The sequence below is a fragment of the Mesocricetus auratus genome, unplaced genomic scaffold (assembly GCF_017639785.1).
Source record: "Mesocricetus auratus isolate SY011 unplaced genomic scaffold, BCM_Maur_2.0 Super-Scaffold_100048, whole genome shotgun sequence".
Taxonomy (NCBI): Eukaryota; Metazoa; Chordata; class Mammalia; order Rodentia; family Cricetidae; genus Mesocricetus; species Mesocricetus auratus.
The window spans coordinates 5,322,895-5,335,860 of NW_024429225.1; the positions used below are offsets into that span (position 1 = coordinate 5,322,895).

The 12,966-nt window shown below is 41.2% G+C and overlaps 1 long non-coding RNA gene across 1 annotated transcript; it reads right to left on the reverse strand.

Annotated features, from left to right (window-relative positions):
• Positions 1-1,069: 1,069 nt before the first annotated feature.
• Positions 1,070-11,394, reverse strand: LOC121136123. The gene is made up of 3 exons (XR_005873251.1): positions 11,275-11,394; positions 2,695-2,834; positions 1,070-1,520 (listed from the first exon to the last, which is right to left on the reverse strand). It is a non-coding gene; the product is annotated as an uncharacterized LOC121136123 (long non-coding RNA).
• Between the last annotated feature and the right edge of the window lie 1,572 nt (positions 11,395-12,966).

The following is a 12,966-nucleotide window of genomic DNA, read 5'->3' on the forward strand; positions in this document are numbered from 1 at the left end:
TGGTGGCGCACGCCTTTGATCCCAGCACTCGGGAGGCAGAGGCAGGCGGATCTCTGAGTTCGAGGCCAGCCTGGTCTGCAGAGCTAGTTCCAGAACAGCCTCCAAAACAATACAGAGAAACCCTGTCTCGAAAAACCAAAACCAAAACCAAAACAAAACCAAACAAACAAAAAACAAAAAAATCATTTCCTGGGGCTATTTTAATCAGTAAATTTGGCATTCATTAGTCTTGGTTGCTATGGTTTAGATAATACATGTCCTCCAGAAGGCTATTTAAAAGATGTGGTAGAATTATGGCACTCTTGGTGGTAGAAATTCCAAAAGGTGTAGCCTAACAGAAGGAAGTCATAGGACGGGAGCATGCTGGCTGGCTTTTATCTCTTTGCTTCCTGACCGGCAGAGGGAAGGAATTTCTTCATCACAAGTTCTGCCATGACGGGTCTCACCACAGGTCCAGATCAACAATGCCACCTGGACATGAACTGGAACCATGAGCTAAGGATAAACCTTTACTTATTTTAAATGGTTTATCTCCGGTATTTTGCACCAATAATAGGAAGCTGACTATCACAGGCTCTGCCTACATTGAGAACAGTCTCTGCTTATCTGTCTTCCACACACGCGATATCCACGTGAGACACCATGGTTGCTGTGATGCAGATTTGTATTAATAGCAACTAGTGATTCCCTCCTCATTGTTAACCTTAGAAAAAGGTAATTTGCATATTTATAATTCCTACCATACTACTAATCTTAGAAAACTATTTAAAGAAATATTAAGTTGCCGGGAGTTGGTGGCGCACACCTTTAATCCCAGCACTCGGGAGGCAGAGGCAGGTGGATCTCTGTGAGTTCGAGGCCAGCCTGGCCTACAAGAGCTAGTTCCAGGACAGTCTCCAAAGCCACAGAGAAACCTTGTCTCGAAAAACAAAACAAAACAAAAAAAAAAGAAATATTAAGTTTAGGGAAAATTTTTTATGATCACATTCCCCCTACTTTCTGAGTGCGAACTATACTCCAAACAATCCATCTAGACTCCCCCTAAAGTCCACAGTGGTCTTACCTGCCACTCACTTTAGCTTGTACAATTCATATCCTTGCCTTGGTTGAAAATTGTGTGTGGGGGCAGACAGAAATGTTCTTCGGGTCTGACAGATCTACTTTCTGTGGGACATCACTGACGATCTCGGAAAAATTCAGAGAAGGGAGGAAACCCGGAAAACACATTTCAAGGTGTTGTGTTAATAGGTCAGATCATATAGCCACCATATTGTTTCTCTTTAATATGTTCAGAACACCCTCCTCTGCATTTAGCGACAAGAGCAGGCTTCCAGTCCGTTAGGATGTGTAGGTGTGTACAGTTGCTTGCTTACTGCTGGCGCTCCTCCCTCCCGTTAGATGCTTATTCATGATAGCTCAATTTATTGAACTTGGCACCGCTCATATGCTCTCTTGCATGCAAGTCATGGGGCTCTCAGTACCGCTTTCATGGTTGCCATTGCCTAGAAACTTAAGACTATCTGAAAAGAAAAAGATTCCAACTGTTAGTCTTCCAAAGCTTTTCATTTCGATCCTTTATTATTTTAGAAGCCAGAAGGCCCAAGGGAGGCTCAATTCTTCACTCAGCTTCTGTTCAGCTAAGTACATCCAGGAGCTGCTTATCATCCTGAGAATTGGCAGCATGGACACTAGGTCTGCAGGGTGGCCAAGACCTCTGTCTCCTACAGTATATGATGCTTTAATTTACATCCTGCCAAGGAGAGAGGTCCTGTTCTTTAGAGTCCAGGAGTCGGGGGTCAGGAAAGGACTGTGCAGCCCATTTCTAGAGCAATGATTAAACTAACTACCCAACTCTGGAATGTTTAGCATTATTTGGGTTGCTTCTTTCAACACCTAAGTATTTCTTCCTTTCTCTTTTAATATTTGTTTGTTTTTATTTTATGTGATGTGTGTTTGCCTTCATGTATACATATGTACCATGGGTGTACCCGGTGACCTTGGAGGTCAGAAGAGGGTGTTGGATCCCTTGGGTCTGGAGTTACTGATGGGTGCTAGGAATCAAAGACCTGTTCTTTGCAAGAACAGCCCGTGCTCTTAACTGCTGAGCCACCTCTCCTGCCCCAGAGTTTCTTATATTGTGGCACAGATGTTTGTGGAGAGTTGGTACAAATTGGTTTGTCGACTGAGTTATTTTTTAAAAGAGCTCTGGTGACTTAGTAGTTGAAAGCATGCCATTAAGAACATACTTTTGCAATAAAAAAGAATAATAGTGTATCTTCTGGGAAAATATGGATTTAAAAATTTTTCCTAAAGTAGATTTTTTTCAACCAAGTCTTGTCTCTGCCTTTTTAAGATCGACCGCGGGAACAATGGAACACTCTGGAAGGCAAAATTTCAGGGCCAGATTCTGTGACATCTGACATTTGGCATCCATTTGGTATTGATGGCAGTGTCTTAGAGAAATATTGCTTTATCTTTGAGAAAATATGCATCATAATTATAGCTCCCTAAAATAGCTATTGACTTTTCTTACTTTCTTTTTTTTTTTTTTTTTTGGTTTGTTTACTTGAGCCAGGACCTCACTGTGTGGTGAAGGTTAATTTATAATCCTAGATCTTCCTGCTTCAGACTCCTGGCTATTAGAATTATAGGTATACATCACTTTCCCAGTAGTAATTATTTAAAAAAACTTACCTTGTTAAATACCTTGTAGTATTGTAAATACTACACCTGAAGTGAACATTCGGCCTTGTCTGTGTAGCTTGGTTAGAGATGTGATGTTATGCCAAGGAAGAAATACATCTGGTATGGTCAAGTCGCAAGTGCATAAAACTCTAAAATTTAGAAGAAACAAATTTGAATTTTAAGGAGTAATTTGAATGTGCCATGCTTCTTTGCTCAGACATCAACTGTCCTCAGCCCCGGATAGGCATTAGAACCACAGAGGAGCTTTTAAAAACCAATGATGCCTGAGTCCCAGTACCTACCCGGCAACTCACAACCATCAGTAATTCAAGTTTGGGGGGGGGTATCTGATGTCCTTTTCTGACCTCCATGGGCGGCAGGAGCACGTGTAGCACACATACATGCACACAGGCAAAGTATTATACGCAAAAAATAAAAATAAACACATCTTTCAAAAAGAAATTGACTAGATGCTATGTTGACAAAAGCAATAACAACACAAGACCTCTACAGCCCATTCTAATGGATGCCCAGCCTGGAACCACTTCAAACCCTACGACTTCAAATGTGCTCTATCTGCACTGCAGCATAAGCCTCACCTGTAACGTGCTACTCTTGGCTTCACACGCTGTCCCTGAAGCCTACACTTTATCTCTAGGAGAGTTATTGGTGGTACAATTTTCATAGCCCTGAGGCTGACACTGCTAAAGTTATGAAGATACTTGGAAGTGTGAATAGGGCTTGGCTTTTCTTTCAAAAGCATTGCTGAAGGGAGGGTGGAGGTGGAGGGATTCAGCTCCATGGCGCGGTTTGAGACTTTTGAGGTTTGAACAGTTGTGCTAGAGAGCTGCCTTCGGTCTTCTAGGATAAGAAGTCCCCCCTCCCCCGTCCCCTTTCTATCCATTTTCATTCAGGGAGAGGGACTTGAGTACTTGAAGCAGAAAAGGTGGTAGGGTTCTGCTTCCCACAGCCTGGTTCTTGAGTCATCAACGTCAGCATCATTAACATCAGCATCAGTGGCCGGGCGTTGGTGGCGCACGCCTTTAATCCCAGCACTCGGGAGGCAGAGGCAGGCGGATCTCTGTGAGTTCGAGACCAGCCTAGACTACCAAGCGAGTTCCAGTACAGCCTCCAAAGCCACAGAGAAACCCTGTCTCAAAAAACCAAAAAAAAAAACAAAACAAAACCAAAAACCAAAACCCCCCCCAAAAAAAACCATCAGCATCAGTATCAGTATCAACATCAGCATCATTAGCATCAGCATCAGTATCAGTATCAACGCCAGCATCATTAGCATCAGCATCAGTATCAGTATCAACATCAGCATCATTAGCATCAGCATCAGTATCAGTATCAACGTCAGCATCATTAGCATCAGCATCAGTATCAGTATCAACATCAGCATCATTAGCATCAGCATCAGTATCAGTATCAACGTCAGCATCATTAGCATCAGCATCAGTATCAGTATCAACGTCAGCATCATTAGCATCAGCATCAGTATCAGTATCAACGTCAGCATCATTAGCATCAGCATCAGTATCAGTATCAACGTCAGCATCATTAGCATCAGCATCAGTATCAGTATCAACGTCAGCATCATTAGCATCAGCATGAGCTTCAGTCTCAACATCAGCATCAGCATCACTGTCATCGGCATCAGCATCATTAGAATCATCATCATTAGCATGGGAACTAGTTAAAATGCCAATTTGGGGCCCATTCTAGACTTAGTGAATCAAGCTTCAAGGATAGGAACTAGCCACTGATTTTTTTTTAAACAAGCATATCCTGGGATTATGATATATACTCACTTAAGAATGGTGAGTGTGAACACTTTCCATGAAGAGGAGATAGGAAGTGGAATTGCAGGCCACTAGACAAGTGTGACCCTTACTTGCAGCATTTGTGGGGATCATGAAGTTGTAAACACTGTGCAGACTCTATTAAGAAATTCCAAACAGTTTAGCTCTGACTCGTGTTCCTTTACTGTTTCAGGAGCATGATTCTTTCCTTGTTTGGGTCATTTGGTCCATAATAATATTGATGGAGAAAGCTTTAGGTTGGGTGGTATGGTATGTGTGCTTGTTTCCTTGAAATACATTTTGCAGTTGTCTGAGAACTTTTTATTACTAGCATATATAATCATAATTGTAAAATTTCAGTACAGTGCATGGAAAGTCATTTGCTTTTAAAGGAATATGCTTTAGATTGCCTTTATCAATGCAGAGTAAATTTATAGAATCTATAACCCTGTTGGATAGGATAGGACTAAGATCATGTCTAAGCAGTGGTTTTAATAATGTCAGCTCCTCCTTTTAAACCGTTCTTGGCCTAACTGTTAGTGAAGAGCAAACCAGTGCATTTTCTTTTCGTCTTCCTTTCTATTCTCAAGTTGAAGTGCTAATTAGTACCTTGGAGGGAAGATAGAGGTCACTGAAGAGAGGAAAGGCCTGGGCAATGAACAGTGCAACAGAGCTCAAGGTGAATTCCCACTGACAGCGGTAAGACGTCTCAGAGATTGAATGATTCATCTCTCTCACACCACAGGGCTTTGAGAGTTCAGATGAGGTGTTTAAGGTCACATTGCTAATGAGGGAGACGAAACCAGAAGCCATATTTCAAAACTCCTTGGGGAGTGCTTTTCCTATTATACCACAGTCACAAAACACACATGGACCAAGTCAATGTTGGGGAAACACAGTCTCTGTGAGCTGATGTAGAACATGGTCATTGATTTCTTTTCTTTTTTCTGTCTCTAATGGACTAGCAATAGACAAAGTGTCATTAAATTTGCTGACATTACTATATATACCGGTTGCTTCTTAAATCACTTTTGGAATGAGTTAGCATGGGAATAGATGATAAAAAGTAAAATATAAAATGAGTCAGTCCTACTGCTGGCTTTTCTACTGATGCCCAGGTTATCTATTTTAATAAATTCTTGATCAAATTTGTTTTGACATGCTATATAGGTTTTAAAAACAATTATGTCCCAAATTGTGTATTATCTCCCCAAACTTACCTCCCACACCCCTACAGTCAATCACTGTTCACTTAGAACCCTGAGGAATATTCTCATCTCTTCTTTTTCCTCTCATCCCATGTGTCGGCTCAGTCATTAACTTGATCTGTGTTACCTCTTTTCAATTACAGCTCTAAGGTTTCAGATCCAGTACCTCTTCACCACTCACATTTCCATTGTTTTAATTTGATCTACTATTTGCTCTAACCCAATCTATTGTTTCAGATTCCTTCCTGTGGTGGTTAGAATGAAAATGTTTCACATAGACTCATGTGTTTAAACACTTGGACTTTAGTTAGTGGAACTATTTAGGAAGGATTAGTAGCTGTGACCTTGGTGAAAGAGGCATATCACTGGGAAGAAGACTTTGAGGTTTCAAAAGCCCCTTCCAGGCCCAGTCTCTTCTCCCTGCCCACCTCTGCTTACCTGTGGATCTGGAAGGATATATAAGCTCTTAACCTCATGGCTACTTGCCTGCCTCTATGCTTCCTGCTATAATGATAATGGACTAATCCTCTGAAACTGTAAGCAAGCCTCCAATTAAATTCTGCATTTCCTAAGAGTTGCCTTGGTCAAGATGTCTCTTCATATGAATAGCACAGTAACTAAGAGAAAAGTTGGTACCGAGGACTGGGATGTTTCTGTCACAGGCACCATGCCATTTGTTGGAGACTTTGAGATTTTGGACTAAAAAAGTGGCTGAATGCTTTAAGCAGGGCTAAATGGGCCATCCTAGAAGACAGTGTGCTGAGAACAATTTATACTATGGAGACCTAGTTCAAGACGTTTCAGAGGGGAAGAAGATTAGCAGCTGGCCTAGAGACCATTCTTGTGGTACATTGGTGAAAAATGTGGCTCTTTTTGCCCTTGTCCTGAGAATCTGCCTGAGGGTAAACTGAATATTTTGCATTAATGTCATTGGCAGAGGAGATTTCAAGACATCCTAGTATTGACTGTCACATGGTTATTAGTTATCACTCTTATGTATATCTACAATGAAAAGGAGCAAACAGGGAGTAGGAGTAGGAGAAGAGAGACACAAAATGTATAGTTTCAGAAGAAAAGGAGAACTAGGAGATATAGTGGAGTCCTGTGCTCAAGGAGGTAAAACATTTAAAGAAAAGCCTGATGTTAAATGGAATAAAGGGAGTGGTGATCTCAGGTCAAGACCCCACTCAGCTGAGCATCTGACTTCAGAAAAGGAATTAAAGAATAGCCTAAGCAGCAAAGGAGTCCATCAACAAGTCAAAGCTGATGTAAATGTACTTCAAGGAGGGGGAGGTTCCAGCCCCAGCAGAACTGGACAGCTTTGTCCATGTAGTTTTGCATTTAGAGTGAAGAAGGATACAGGAAATGGGTTGTGGAATCTTCTTCCACTGTTAAGGAAATCTGCTGAGGCCAGGACTGTATTAGGGCTGTGCCTGAAAGGAGGCTGGGAGAGACCATTGTATGAAGCTGTGAAGATAAAGTTTGGATTGTGCTGGAGACCCCAGAGTCAAGGGATACTTGCCAAGGAAAGCTGCAGACAGGGCCTGGAGCCAGTCCAGGAGAGAGAAGCATGTTGCAGTCAGCAAAGCTGGAGGGGAAGATCCTCAAATAAACCCTTAACATCCAATATAGAGTTGTAAAATTTGGAGTTTGCTCTGCTGTGTTTCATTCTTGATTTGGTTCATTGTTACCTCATTATCTCCATTTCCTCTCTTTTGGAATGGTAATGCATATGCTGTTGTATGTTGGAAGTATATAATCTTATTTTTGATTTTGATATAGGGGCTCACAATTAAGAGAATTTCCTTGAGTCTCAGAAGAGACTTTGGACTTTCGAACATTGTTAAGACTGTAAAAAGACTATGGAGATTTTAAAGTTGGATTAACTGCATTTGTATTACGATATGGCTGCAAGCTCTTGGGGAGAGGGAGTGAATGTGGTGGCTTGAATGAGGGCGGCCTCCATAGTCTCATATGTTTGAATGCTTGGTCCCTGGTTAGTGGAACTATTTGGGAAGGATTAGGAGATGTGACTTTGTTGGAGGAGGCATGTCACTGGGAGAGGGATTTGAAGTTTCAAAAGCCCATGCTAGGCCCACTCTCTCTGCCTGCCTCATGTGGGCCAGGATGTAGCTCTCAGACTCATGTCTACCTGCCTGCCTCCATGCTTCCTGCCATGATGAGAATGGATTAACACTCTGAACTGTAAGTCGCCTCCAATTAAATGCTTTCTTTTGTGAGAGTGCCTTGGGCATGGTGTCTCTTTACAGCAGTAGAACAATCTCGGGATGGTCCTAGGACACTTCTTGTTTACTTTTTAAAAATTTCTGCTTCTAGGCTCACCATTAGAAATTCCTCTTTTGTCCTGTTTCCAAAGCGATCATTCTAAAGTATAAAGAATACCACACCACAATCTGTGGTTAAACCTTAAAACAATTCTCCATGGCTAACAGGATAAAACTTCAGCGTGGCGCACATACCTTCTGTCATGTGATCTCTGCTTGCCATCTCTGGTTGTTCTTTTCTACACAGCCGTGCTCTAGCAAGAGGAGACAAATGTGCTCCCTACTAATTTCTTTTTCTCCCCAAGACTCTGTTCATTCAGCACAACACAGACACTGCCTTGTTAGAGACAATGCTTTTGACATCTGGCTACTTTCCTCTGTACCTACTATGGCAGTTCAGTGGGAAATATCCCCCATCGGTTCATAAATTTAAACACTTGATTCTAAGTTAGACATGATGTTTTGGGAGACAGTACAGTCTTGCTGGATGAAGTGTGTCCCTGGGGGTGAGATTTGAGAGTTTGTAGCCTCACCCCACCATCATTTTCTCTCTCTGTTTTGTATTTGCAGTTGGAGGTGTGATCTCTCAGCCTCCTGCTCACCTGCTGTCATGACACCATGCTGCTAGACTCAGGCTCTCTGGAACTTCAAGTCAAAATAAACCCTTGTGTCTACAAGTGGCTTTTGGTCATGGTGTTTTATCACAGCAATAGAAAGGCAACTCTTAAACCTAGAGCGAATTCTTGTCTCTGGGTTGCACACTCATAGTATCTCCCTGATGTTTTATTATGAGAGATTTCAAGTGAACAGGGGGTCTGGAAGAATTTTGAATTTTGTAGTGATTTTATAACTACCATGTTGCTGTGCTCCCTTCATTATCTCTCTGGATCCATCAATCATCTTTCGAAGTCAGTTGCAGGTAACAACATGCATTGCTTCTGATACCTCAGAATTTCTATAATTCAGAGCTCAATTTTGTCCCTCTTTTAATTGTTATTTAAAACAAATAAATATTGAAATGTACAAATACCAAGTTGCTATGCAGTTCACTATATTTACACCACAAGTAACCCACGTACCAGTCAAGATGCAGAAAATTACCATCAGATTGGAAAAGGTCACTTGTGCCTCCTCCCAGGCACAAGTTTTTTATTTCTTTCTCCTAAAGTTCTTACAGTTGCCTGTTATTCAACTTCATATAAATAGAATTGTGTAGCATGTACTCTTATGTAAGACTTCTATTACTGAAAATGATTTTGATACATGCATTTTGTATTATTTGTATACATCCATTAAAGTCATTATTGAGTAATAAATACATTATGAATATTCTTATATAAGCCTTTTGTGGGAATATTTCTCTTTTCCCCATCTCTCTACCTGTTTGGCTAAATGCTTGGGTAGGAATTTTTAGTCATGTTTATATAAATTGCTCCTAAACTTTTACCTAAGATGGTTAGACTATTTACAATCTCACCAAAAAATGTGTTATTTTATATCATCAACATTTGGTGTAATAGATCTCATTTTTTAACCAGTAATAACAGAAAGTAAGGCATCAAATGGATATGTATGCACTGAGCTCCATAGTAATGTTATTTGCAATGCTAAAAAGTAACACAAGTCAGTTGATCATTGACAGGTCGATGGATAGGCAAGAGGTCCATCACACAGTGGATATTGGATATCAGCCTTGCAAAGAAGGGAATTCTTGCACATATTACATGCATGAATAACCTAGCACATATTATGACATGCTTGAATGATAGCCTGAGTATCTCAGTGGAGAACCATTTCCTTGAGAGAGAGAGAGAGAGAGAGAGAGAGAGACAAAGAGACAGAGAGAGAGAGACAGAAAGAGAGAGAGACAGAGACAGAGAGACAGACAGAGAGAGACAGAGAGAGACAGAAAGAGAGAGAGACAGAGAGAGAGAGAAAGTAAAGCCTTTTGTTGTTTATTTAGTTAGTATGTGTATTTTTCTTTTACCTTAAGTGGCTTCAAATTCATTTTAGAAAATGTGTAGATTCTATAAAACTATTAAATTCACAGAGGAGATAGTGCAAACTTTCTCCATCTCATGTGGTTTTGATTCCTCACACACACACACTTTAGCAGTTGTCCTGGTTTGCTTTATGTTGCTGTGATAAAGCACTAGCCAAAAACAACCTGTGGTAAATGTTTGTTTCTGCTTACTGCTTACAGGCTCCACCGTCAACTGAACCCAACGGTAAGAGCTGAAGCAGAAACAAGGAGGAATGCTACTTACTGACTTGCTCCCCCTTGGCTTGCTCAACTATCTTTCCTATACAGCATAGCCACCTGCCTAGGAATGGTGCCACCTACTGTGGACTGGGCCTTCCCACATCAATCAGAAATTTAAAGTCCCGCCCACAGACATGCCTACAGGCCAATCTGTTGGAGGCAAGTCCTCAACTGAGGTTCTCTCTCTCCAGGTGTATCAAGTTGACAACTTGAGCTTATTATAATAAAACTATTACACACTTGTCCTTTCTCTTTTTTGGAACGGGAAAGAAATTAGCCCAGGAGGGTGGAAAAGCATTCCAGCTCATTTCGTTTTATTACCTTTATAGACCCCAAGAGGAAGATGACTGATTTTACTTCATAGCAGAATTCACTGCAGAAATTTCCATGGACTGGTAAAAATGCAAACAAACAATCAATCAAACAAACAAAACCACCCTTTAATCATGTCTTTCTTTCTTTTCGTTTTTTTCACCAATGTCAACATATTCTTTATCTGACAAAAATTCTTGTGTAACGCCTTCTCCCATAATCTCCCGTTTTGTCTTTTCTTCCCTTCTTCTCTTTCCTGATCTCCTTTCTATGCAATTATTCAGATTCTTGCCGAGTTTTTGACAAGCTTAGGCCCATTACATTCTATGACCTTGGTCCTGGGAGTGAAGTGATTAGGACAAAAATGAAAACTGGAAATTTAACCTCTGGGTATTCGAAAATAACTCAGTTTTATCTCTTGGAATTTCTAGCTTAGTGTTACCGGGTTGGAGTTCTGAGAGGGGCTGCCTGCTTAGCAGAAAGGCACTGGTTTTAGATGTGGAGGACTCGCCTGAGTTACCACCTTGCCAACACATGCCTTTACCTCCTGAGCAACCTTGTCTTCCCTCAGAACAACTTTTCACGCTTGAAAAAGACTGGATAATTTTATCCTAATCAGAAACAAGGTCAGAAACGGATATGTTTTTTTCGTGGGGGGTTCCATTCCACACTTAGCCATCTATCTACAGTTATAAATGCTGTGTCAAGAGACCTACCAAGAAGCAATAGTGTTGAATGAAGCCTTTTCCTCGCCAGCCGCTTTGGTTTTTCCCCACCAGTCGCCTGGGCTCTGCTGCCTTGTAGTCCCCAAATAACACACAAGATGCTGTATTAATTATGAAGCTGTTGGACTTGCTTGTTTCTTACTGGTTAGCTCTGACTTAAGTATTTACCCCATAATTGTTAATCTAAGTATTTGTCTTACCAGAGAAAAGGGTCTGGACTTCTTACCCCTATGGCAGCTACATGATGACTCCCTGTGTTTCTCCTTCCCAGAATCCTGCTCGACTCCTAGTCCCACCTATCTTACTTCCCTATTGGCTAACAGTGCTTTATTCAACAACCAATAAGAGACAGATTTACAGAATGGCATCCCCCATCACAATAGTATTAATGATGTTTGGAAACACCTGCAACAGAAACGGCAGACTTAGTGAATGAAGTCATTGGGTATCTAGGGTGGGATCGCAGGGACGTGGCTTTCTGTGACTGTGACTGATGGAATGATGTGTGGTACCGTGTGGTTTGCAGAGACAGCTCATGTTCTCCGTTCCTTCACTTCAGCATAAAGGTAGGGAGTGGGCATGGGAGATGCAGTGCTTTGGTTTCATTGTGTCGTCCTAGAGAGTTCTTGGGCCTTAGAGACTGAGCAGCCTTGGCTCATACCTCAGTTCTGCCTTCTACCGGGAAGATTATAAAGGGAGCATAATGTACTATTTGAGAGTATTATCTAGGGGGCTGGAGAGATGGCTCAGTGGTTAAGAGCAGTTCACTTAACAGAGTATTATCTACTGAAAATGTAGAACATTCCATTGAATATGGCTGAAGACTTAAGACATTAAATGATACCACTTAAAAAGAAGTCTAAAGTTTGCTACTCCAAAGCCAATGCAGCAGTCCAGAAACATAATCAAGGGTCCTGAGCAAAGATAATGGCTTTTCATTGTCATGTGATCAAGAGCTGGCCCCAAGATCACCACTGAGCTTAAAAATACTGCCTGGCACATAACTGTAGCCAGTGCAGACAGGCAAGGAGTGGGACAGCAGGACTTTCCCCTTACAAAGACTTGACCTTTCTTAATCTATCTATGTATCTATGCATCTATGTATCTATGTATCTATGTATCTCTGTATCTCTGTATCTCTGTATCTCTGTATCTCTGTATCTATCTATCTATCTATCTATCTATCTATCTATCTATCTATCTATCTATCTATCTAATTCTGTGGCTCTGGGAATTGAATGCAGAGTCCTGCACTTACTGGCTTGGTTCTTCATGTGTGAAGAATTTCCTCTGCCAAGTTTCTCCTGGGTCACATTGGCTAGTATCCAGCCACTTCTGCTCATACAGCCACACCTACCAACTACTGCTGTAGCGTGTGGTTGAACTGGGGTTGTCCACTAAGATCTTTAGGATCTCTCTGCTACAGGTCAAATCCATCTTGTGGGGATAGAAGCAGGAGCCGTTTGGGAGGATCATGAAATGGCTAGCATTTTGCCTGCCTTACCCCGAGCATGCATTAAATGCTATCATTATCATGACTGCCTTTTAGCTACCAGAAAATTCCCACAATCTTTTATTTTACTGAAAACATAACTGTATAGTAATCAGTAAATCAAGCTCATGACTGTACTTTCAATTTATTTACATTTGTAGCATTCCTCAATGCTTCTGTATAAGCTGAAT